General features: G+C 45.5%; 1 long non-coding RNA gene across 2 annotated transcripts in view; it reads left to right on the top strand.

Moving 5' to 3' along the window:
• LOC115296198 overlaps positions 1 to 8,025 on the top strand; it is a 12,722-nt gene extending 4,697 nt beyond the window's left edge. The window contains exon 4 of one of the 2 annotated variants that reach the window (XR_003910762.1): positions 7,672 to 8,025. This is a non-coding gene — a long non-coding RNA (uncharacterized LOC115296198). Of the gene's footprint in view, positions 1 to 2,203; positions 3,412 to 7,671 lie in introns of those variants that run through there. The other variant, XR_003910761.1, reaches the window with a different exon arrangement.
• The last annotated feature ends 1,511 nt before the right edge of the window (positions 8,026 to 9,536 follow it).

Genomic DNA, 9,536 nt, shown 5'->3' with positions numbered 1-9,536 from the left:
GTAACTTCGTGAGCAGGCTCCAGGTCGCCGCAGAAAGGCTTATGGGGCAAGAAGAAACTGACAGCGCCTTTATTAAACGCCTTGCGTTTAAAAATGCTAATCCTGCCTGCCAGGCTGCTATTCGCCCTCATCAGCGAGGGGAGCTTTCAGACTACATTAAGCTCTGCGCAGGCATTGGAGCTGCCCACATCATGGGGCTGGCCATTGGCGCGGCCTTAAAAACTTTCACTCCCACCTCCAAAGCCTGCTTCAACTGTGGCCAGGCAGGACACTTCTCTAAAGATTGTACCAACCCAAAAGCAGCTCGGCCGCCTCCCTCCACCCTCTGTCCAAAATGTAAACGAGGAAAACACTGGGCGTCTAAGTGCCGCTCAAAGACAGACGCCCTCGGAAACCCCCTCCCTCGAAAACAGGGAAACTTCCAACGGGGCCAGCCCCTGGCCCCTCATCCGAGACAGATCCCTGGGGCTATCAGGTTGGTCCCCTCCGCGTCTCCCCAAGATCAACCATTGATGGCCTCCTGCGAGGCACCTCAGGCAGCGTAGGACTGGACCTCTGTTCCTCCACCACAACAATATTAACCCCTGATATGGGGACACAGGTCCTGCCCACTGGAGTCTTTGGCCCCTTACCACCCGATACCTTTGGACTTCTGGTGGGTCGAGCTAGTTCTACTTTACAGGGACTCACCTTTCCCCCTGGGGTTATAGACAATGACTATACAGGAGAGATAAAAATTCTAGTTTCTGTCACCTACGGTCCCCTGACTGTCACTGCAGGACAAAGGATTGCCCAGCTGCTCCTGCTTCCATTAACTCATTCCAAACACCGGCCCCTCCGGGCCTTCCAAAGCACAGATAATTTTGGGTCCTCGGGTACCTATTGGGTCCAGCAGGTCACTCAAGACAGACCCCTTCTTAATCTGAAACTAGATGGCAAGACTTTTGAAGGACTCAGACACAGGGGCTGTTGCTACCATAATTTCAGATAAATACTGGCCCTCTTCCTGGCCCCTTACGGCATCTCTCACTCATCTTCAGGGCATAGGGCAAACATCCAATCCTCAACAGAGTTCTAAGTTTCTTACCTGGACAGACGAGGAAGGTAATACAGGTTCTGTACAACCATACGTAATTCCTAACTTGCCTGTTAATCTCTGGGGGAGAGACATCCTTGCCCAACTAAAACTAATCATGTGTAGTCCAAATGAAGTTATCACTCGTCAAATGTTGAATCAGGGCTTTCATCCTGGGCAAGGCCTGGGAAAATACTCGCAAGGCATAAAGGAACCTACCAAATTAAAAAACAATGATGACCGCTTTGGCTTAGGCTCTCAAAATTTACCCTAATGGCCATTGACATGCCTGTACCCCATGCAGATAAGATCTCTTGGAAATCCCATGATCCTGTTTGGGTTGATAAATGGCCTTTAACTACTGAAAAACTGGCTGCGGCCACAGTTAGTACCGGAACAGCTTGCTGCAGGACACATTGAGCCCACCACTTCCCCTTGGAACACCCCTATCTTTGTCATTAAAAAGAAATCTGGTAAATGGAGACTCTTACAGGACCTTAGGGAAATCAATAAAACCATGTTTACCATGGGGGCCCTACAACCTGGGCTGCCTACCCCCGTAGCCATCCCGAAGGGCTTTTTCAAAATGGTCATTGACCTCAAAGACTGTTTTTTCACCATCCCCGTACATCCTCAAGATAGGCAATGCTTTGCCTTCAGCCTGCCAGGTGTCAATTTTAAAGGGCCCAAGCCGCGCTGGAAGCGCTTCCAGCGGCGCGTCCTACCTCAGGGCATGGCCAACAGCGCCACCCTCTGTCAGAAATTTGTTGCTCAGGTAATTGATCCCCTGCGAAACTCTTGGCCTTCCCTCTATATCATCCATTCCATGGATGACATATTACTGGCCGGACCTGATGGCACTCGATTGCTTCTCTGCTGCCCTAAGCACCTCCAGCAACCAATCCCCTTCCCCTCCTCCCATTTTTGATGTGTCCTCATTTCCCAACCCACTCCAGCGACAGTTTTTGTTTTGTTACTATAATGCCAGCACCAGTCTATACAATCAAACCGCCCCGCCTAAACAATCACTAACGGCCCCCGAAGGGTTTTTTTTCTGGTGCAGTGGCACTCTCTCAAAAAACCTCTCTAACCCTGGCAATCCTGGGTTGCTCTGTCTTCCCGTCACAGTGGCGCCTCAGTTGACACGCCTTACCCCTGCTGAGTATCTGGGGTGGAACATACCTTCACCTCCTAAATCAATATCAAAACGTGCCGTCTTCCTGCCCTTGCTAGCCGGCGTCTCTCTCACCTCTCCCTGGTCGCCGCTGGCCTGGCCGCTGGGGCCTTAGGACACTCTCCATACTTCCTCCAAGCTCTCTCGCCAGCTTGCCGTGGCGGCTGAGGCCTCCGCTGAGTCCCTGGCCTCCTTGCAAGGACAGATAACTTCGCTTGACCAAGTTGCCTTGCAGAACGGCCGTGTCCTGGACCTTCTTACCGCTGAAAAAGGAGGGACCTGCCTGTTCCTCAAGGAAGAGTGCTGCTCTACGTCAGTGAATCTGGCCCGGTTAAAACACGAGTCCAGCAGCTACGCAAACTCAACGTTGAGCTACAGAGAAAGAAATTTTCGGCCGCTGCCGATGATTGGTGGAGATCCTCCATGCTCTCACTCTTGGTGCCCCTTATAGGACCCCTGATTAGCCTTTTATTGTTGATTTCTTTGGGACCCTTTGTATTTAACAGGATTATAAAATTCATAAAACAACAAATTGACTCCCTGGCATCAAAGCCTCTAGAAATATACTCTCATAGACTTGATCTGGCCGACACAGGCTTGGCAGAACCTGAGGAGGAAAATATTCCTACGGGAACTGCATAGAGCTCAGAGATATGCACACCGGTGGGTGTTGGCACCAGACAAGGGGTGCGAGGCTGAGCACTGCAAGGGGAGACCTGTCGGTCCATCTCTGAGTCCCCTGAGAGGCACACCCGAATTGCATAGAGGTTGGTGTCTTACCTAAAACTGCAGCCCTGCCTCTCCTCCCAAAAAAGGCACCAAGGGCTTCCACTTAAACCAAGGAGGGTTCGGGTCACTACCTCCCCCCTCTGGTTAAAGCCACTTGCCCTAGAGGCAAGAAATCAAAAAGTCTCCTCCTATCTTGCCAATCGCCTCATCTTAAAAAAATAAAAAGGGAGGAGATGCCGGGAGCCAAAGGCAGAGTTAAGGAACTCTGGTGGAAAGGTTACAGAAAGATAAGCAACGAGAGTCATAAATAACTGTTGGTTCCAGGAACTAAGATTACCATCTGTCGACGTTGGAAATTCCTTGGCCCTTTGTACTTGCCCTGCAGGAGCATATAAGCAGCCTCTATAATTAAAAATGTTAGAGCTTCATCAGACCTCCTGTCTTGCTCTGGTTCTTTGTGTCTCTTGTCCCTTCATTCGTCCGTTCCCTCCTCCAGGTCCCTGTTGAAAGACCCCGCGGGCCGCGGCATACAGGAACCTAGACAGGATAAGGGTTTTGGTTCTACTGATTTGGCCTTTTGGGTACAAGAAGTTACAGATAAAAGACCTTTTAAAACTATTAAGGTTAACAGAAGAGAAATTAAAGGGCTTCTAGACACAGGGGCTGATGTTTCATGCATCTCGGGAAAAGACTGGCCTTCATCCTGGCCTACACACCCCACTGTGACCTCCCTGGTGGGAACAGGAACTGCTCCTTCTGTGGCGAAAGGTTCACAGGTTCTTCACTGGACTAGTGATGATTCATCTGGTACTTTCGCTCTATGTGATACCTTCCATTCTTTTTACCCTATGGGGCAGAGATGTTCTGAGTCAAATGAGACTCTTGCTTTTAAGCCCTGATGAAATTATAACAGGAGGAGAAAGGTTGAAAATGCATTTTAATCCTGACAAGGAGCCTGGAAAAACTCAGCAGGAAATAAAAGACCCAATCATACCTACAGTAAGAACAGGCAGGCAAGGTTTAGGATTTCAAGATAAAGACCCTCAAAATTTGTAGAGGGGGCCATTGTGCAATGGGCTGCTGACCCCACTCAGTGGAAACATCAGGATCCTGTGTGGGTGGGACCGTGGTCCCTGACTGCAGAAAAACTGGAGGCGGCCACAGTCTTAGTTCCTGAACAGTTACAATTAGGACATCTAGAGCCCTCGCTTAGTCCATGGAATTCTCCTATATTTGTAATAAAGAAAAAATCAGGAAAATGGAGATTGTTTCAGGACTAAGAGCCCTTAATGTCACCATGGAGACGATGGGAGCGCTTCAACCAGGCCTCCCCTCTCATGTAGCAATCCCAAAGGGAGACAATATTCTAATTATAGATCTTCAGGATTGTTTTTTCACTATTCCTCTACACCCTGATGATTGTAAACATTTTGCCTTCAGCCTGCCGTCTCCGAATCTAAAAGGCCCTTTCAGAGATTTCAGTGGAAAGTCTCCCCAAGGGGTGAAAAATTCTACTTTGTGTCAGAAATATGTCGATAGGGCTTTGAGTGAGATCAGAGATAAATATCCAGAAATCTATTTGATTCGTTATATGGATGACATTCTTTTAGCACATCAGGACAAGGCTCATCTTCATGACGTTTTGGATGAGTTGATCCAAACTTCATCTGTTCATGGTTTGAAAGTAGCCCCAGCAAAAATTCAGATTGATCCACCCTACTCCTATTTGGGAAGAATCATTGAAAATCAAACTGTGACTTTACAGCCTTTACAATTAAAGACAGACCATTTATGTACTTTAAATGATTTTCAAAAACTATTGGGAGATATTAATTGGATTCGGCCTCTTAAAGCTATCTACTAAAGATCTTATTCCCCTGTTTGAAATCTTGCATGGAGACTCCCATCCGAATTCCAAGCGAGAGTTAACTCCTTCGGCCTTGAAATCCTTGTCCATAGTTAATGAGGCTCTACAAGGAGCCATGCTTACTAGGATTAATTATAATGAGCCCTGGTCTTTAATAATTTTACCAACTGAACATTCTCCCACCGCTTGCCTATGGCAAGAAAGAATATTAGAATGGCTCTATTTATCAGCTATTCCTAAAAAGGTTTTGGCTGATTTTCCGTCCTTAGTAGCACAATTAATTAAGGGGAGAAAAAGAAGCAGAGAAATATTCGCTCAGGAGCCAGCAGAAATTGTCCTTCCGTGTTCTAAATTTCAGACTGAGGAATTAATGCAGAGATTCACTGGTTTTCAGGGGGCCATGATTGGGTGTTCGGGCAATCTTAGCTTTAATACACCTAAGGACCCGATTTTACAATTTGGCAAATTAAATTCTTTTATTTTCCTCACAAAAACAAAAAGCCTTTGGAGGATGCCCTCTTAGCATTTACTGACGGGTCCCCTAACGGCATGGCTTCTGTAATCATTTATAAAAACTCATCTAAACCTAAAATTATTTCTTTTCAAACCGGGGAAACTTCAGCCCAGAGAGCTGAACTTGTTGCTGTTATTAGATTGTTTCAAGAAACTCCAGAAAGGTTTAATCTGTTTTCAGACTCTACGTATGTGGTTGGGCTCTTTCCAGCCATTGAAACTGCAACAGTGCCTGTCTACAAGACAGGAATTTCAGGTTTACTTTTGCAATTACAGGTTAATGTACAACAATGCCAGGAGCCTTTTTACATAGGACACATCAGAGCTCATTCTAAGCTGCCTGGCCCCCTCTCTGAGGGAAATGCTTTAGCTGACTTTCACACTAAAATCGCTTGTTTAACTATGGATCCTGTGCATGAAGCCCAGGAGAGTCACAAAATTCATCATCCAGGCTCTAAAGCTCTGAGGCTACAAGTTAAGGTCACTCGAGAACAGGCTCAGCAAATAGTTAAGAACTGTCCTTCCTGCCCACCTGCTAACTCAGGGGTCTCACACGTGGGCGTTAATCCCAGAGGCTTAAAACCTAATGCTTTATGGCAGACGGATGTAACTCATGTTAATTCCTTTGGAAAATTGTCCTTTGTCCATGTCACGGCGGATACTTATTCTCATGCACTTTTCGCATCTGCTCGAACTGGAGAGGCTTTTAAGAACGTTCAACAACATTTATTTTAAGGCTTCTCTGTATTAGGAATGCCTTTTAAAATTAAGACTGATAATGGGCCGGCAAATACATCTAAGAGTTTTAAAAATCTCTGAACAGTTTCACATTCAGCACTCAACTGGGATTCCTTACAATCCCCAAGGCCAAGCTATTATTGAAAGAACTAATTAAATTTTGAAAAATCAAATAGTGAGACTTCAAAAATCAGATTTTAAGTATGCCTCACCTCATCAGATCCTGGCTCACTGTCTGTTTGTGTTGAATCACCTGACTCCAGATAATTCCGGGGAAACCCCGATGCTTAAGCATTGGCAAAGCAAACTGACCACAGAACCCCTGGTGACATGGAAAGATGTGCTCCCAGGAGCCTGGAAAGGCCCTGCTGTTTTACTACCTGCGGATCGAGGTTTTGCTTGTATCTTCCCCCAGGAAAGCGATTCACCCATCTGGGTGCCAGATCACCTGATTCGCCATGTCTCCATGCCTTCGCTGACTTCGCCGCTGGATTATATCAAGGAGACAAGCACCTGCCCCGGCCCGCGGGGTCCTTCAACGGGAACCTGGAGGAGGGAACGGGTGAATGGATGGGACAAGAGACACAAAGAATGAGAGCAAGACAGGAGGTCTGATCAAGCTCCAACGTTTATTCAAAAGGGGGCTGATTATATACACAACCAAGGGGAAGAAAAATGAGAAGGGGGAAAGAATGCTGAGAGGGGTAATTGGTACCAGGAACCGATCAGACAGTGACAGATGATAATCTCAGTTCCTGGAGTCAACAGTTATTTATGACCCTTCAGGAACTAACAGTTATTTACTGCGGTTTGTTTTGCTGTAACGTTCCGCTAACCCTTTGGCTCCCGGCAACCAACAACCTAAACCGGAAGATAAATCGCCTCTGCCTGCAATCTTACACCCAGACAAATAGTGTTCGTCTGTCATGTAACACCAGAAATAGTCCCCTCCCTGCTTGGGGGGAAACTTAAAGACTTGCTCTGGAGACTGTTAGCTGCTACTCGTAACGCCACGTGTCATTATGGTCTTAACAACACTCAGACTCACAATTTTAAAGCCTGTGTAACTTCTTATGCTTTACTTATGGCGAAAGATTTTACTTCATTACAACTCAAAAAACAATCTGATACTTATAGAGTAAACTGTAAGGAACGTATTCTGTCTAATTGTGAGACTTCTGGAATGAATATCCATATGATGATGATTGTAAAACAACCGCCTTATATTATGATTCCTGTTAATATTACCTCTTCCTGGTATGACAATCATGGTATCAAAGCTCTGCAACTCTTAAATGGAAAACTGTCTCGCCCAAAAAGATTTATTGCTGCCTTAATATTAGGAATAACTGCATTGATTTCTTTTATTACTGTGGTTACTGTCTCTACTGTTGCACTGGTTAAGGAAGTACACACTGCTTCTTTTGTCAATAATTTATCAAAAAATGTATCTTTAGCTCTTACTACTCAAGAAATTATTGATAGAAAACTTAATGATAAGGTGGATGCCCTAGAAGAAGCAGTTATGTCTATGGGCCGAGAGCTGTTAACTCTAAAAATTCAATTCTCTTTAAGGTGCCGTTCGGACTACAAATGGATTTGTGTAACTCCCCTGCAGGTGAATGAGTCAACATTCTCGGTACAAGGTACAACAATGTATTTTGGGGATCTGGAATCACTCTGACCTAAGCTTTGATTTAAGCACTCTGCATAAGCAAATCTGATATAAATGGGGCCATAGAGGATTTTAATGCCGATGATATTGCTACTAATATTTACAATGGAATTGCAAATTTCATCGGACATTCCAGTTTTCTTTCTAAGATGGTTACAGTCGGCCCCTCCATGGCTATATCATTGTTTTGTTTTGTTTTTTAATTTTTTTAATGTTTTTATTTGTTTTTGATACAGAGAGAGACAGAGCATGAGACGGGGAGGGGCAGAGAGAGCAGGAGACACAGAACCAGAAGCAGGCTCCAGGCTCTGAGCTAGCTGTCAGTACAGAGCCTGATGCGGGTCTCGAACCCACGAACGTGAGATCTGACCTGAGCCGAAGTCGGAGGCTTAACCGACTGAGCCACTCAGGCGCCCTATATTATTGTTGATCCAATTTCTTTTGCCTTGTGTTTACCGGTGCCTCAGAGCTAGCGTTTACTGCCTTCGATTGGATTTTAAAGCTGCTGAGTTCTTAAGTAAAAAAGGAAAAAATGTTGGGGCCCAGTAGGCCAAAAAACCTCCTGCAAAGCGACCATTGATGGCTAGGCCTCCGGGGCACAGGAGAATCTATATAAGTGACCATGACGGCTCTCCCTCCAGGGCGCAGGAGAACTATTTGGGAAGTTGCAGAACAGGTCCAGAGACTGTGAAACAACATTTGGCCTCCTGGGCCGCAGGTGTGGCTTCTGTTCATCCTGTCTGTGACTTTCTCGTTGCTTTTCAAAGAGACGTATCCTTTTAGGCTTTGAATCACCTTGGGTCAGTTAGTGACACCAGCCTTCCCTTACATTGTTTTTGTTTCCAGCTCATTGCCTGCTGTTGGGAGTAAACACAACCCTCTAAGATTTACTTCTTGGAGGATCAGCGTCTTACCCATAAGTAACTGCTGAAGGGCCTTGAAGGAGTGTGAGACTCCTCAAAGAGAATTCTTTAGGGGCGCCTGGGTGGCTCAGGTCAGATCTCACCTTTGTGGGTTTGAGCCCCGCGTCAGGCTCTGTGCTGACAGCTGGCTCAGAGCCTGGAGCCTGCTTCCGGTTCTGTGTCTCCTTCTGTCTCGGCCCCTCCCCCTCTCATGCTCTTTCTCTGTATCAAAAATAAAGAAAAAAAAAAGAAAATTATTTAGGCTTATCTTGTGTATAGAGACAGACTCCGGTTAAGGAATCCCTTCCTTGTAGTGATTTATATGTTCCTGTTTTTTACTCCTGTCCTCTCTTCCTGATAAGAATGATCCTTTCCAGAACATGTTTTTACTTCAAGGACCAAAGACTATGTAATCTTTAAACAAAAGATGTAATCACCTATGGGATATAAGACACTGACTTCCTTAGTAAAATGTGGCTTTACCACCATTCACGTTGTCTGTCTTCTTTCTTATAGATATTGTGCCGGCACCAACCCCCTACTCGGAGACCCTTAGACTGGGGTGTGTGGGCTGGTCCCCCACATGTTCTTTGGTCTTTTTCCCTAACTACAGGTTGCAAAGGTTTTCTTCTAGAAGTTTTAATTTTATGTTTTACACTTAATCTCTGATCAAGTTTGAATTAATTATGTTATACAGTATTGATGTAGGGACACAGATTTGCTTTATAGGTGGATGTCCAGTTGTTCCAATATGAGTTATTGAAAGCCTATCCTTTCTCTGTAGAATGATCTTGTTGTCTATGTAGAAAAATCAATCAGCAGCATTTTTAACGAATGATGGTGGAACTCAAAAGCCACCTGCA

Source organism: Suricata suricatta, chromosome 7 (assembly GCF_006229205.1).
Source record: "Suricata suricatta isolate VVHF042 chromosome 7, meerkat_22Aug2017_6uvM2_HiC, whole genome shotgun sequence".
NCBI classification, from domain to species: Eukaryota; Metazoa; Chordata; class Mammalia; order Carnivora; family Herpestidae; genus Suricata; species Suricata suricatta.
The sequence above is the reverse complement of the archived record's forward strand: the minus strand, read 5'-3'. Positions and strand labels throughout refer to the sequence as shown.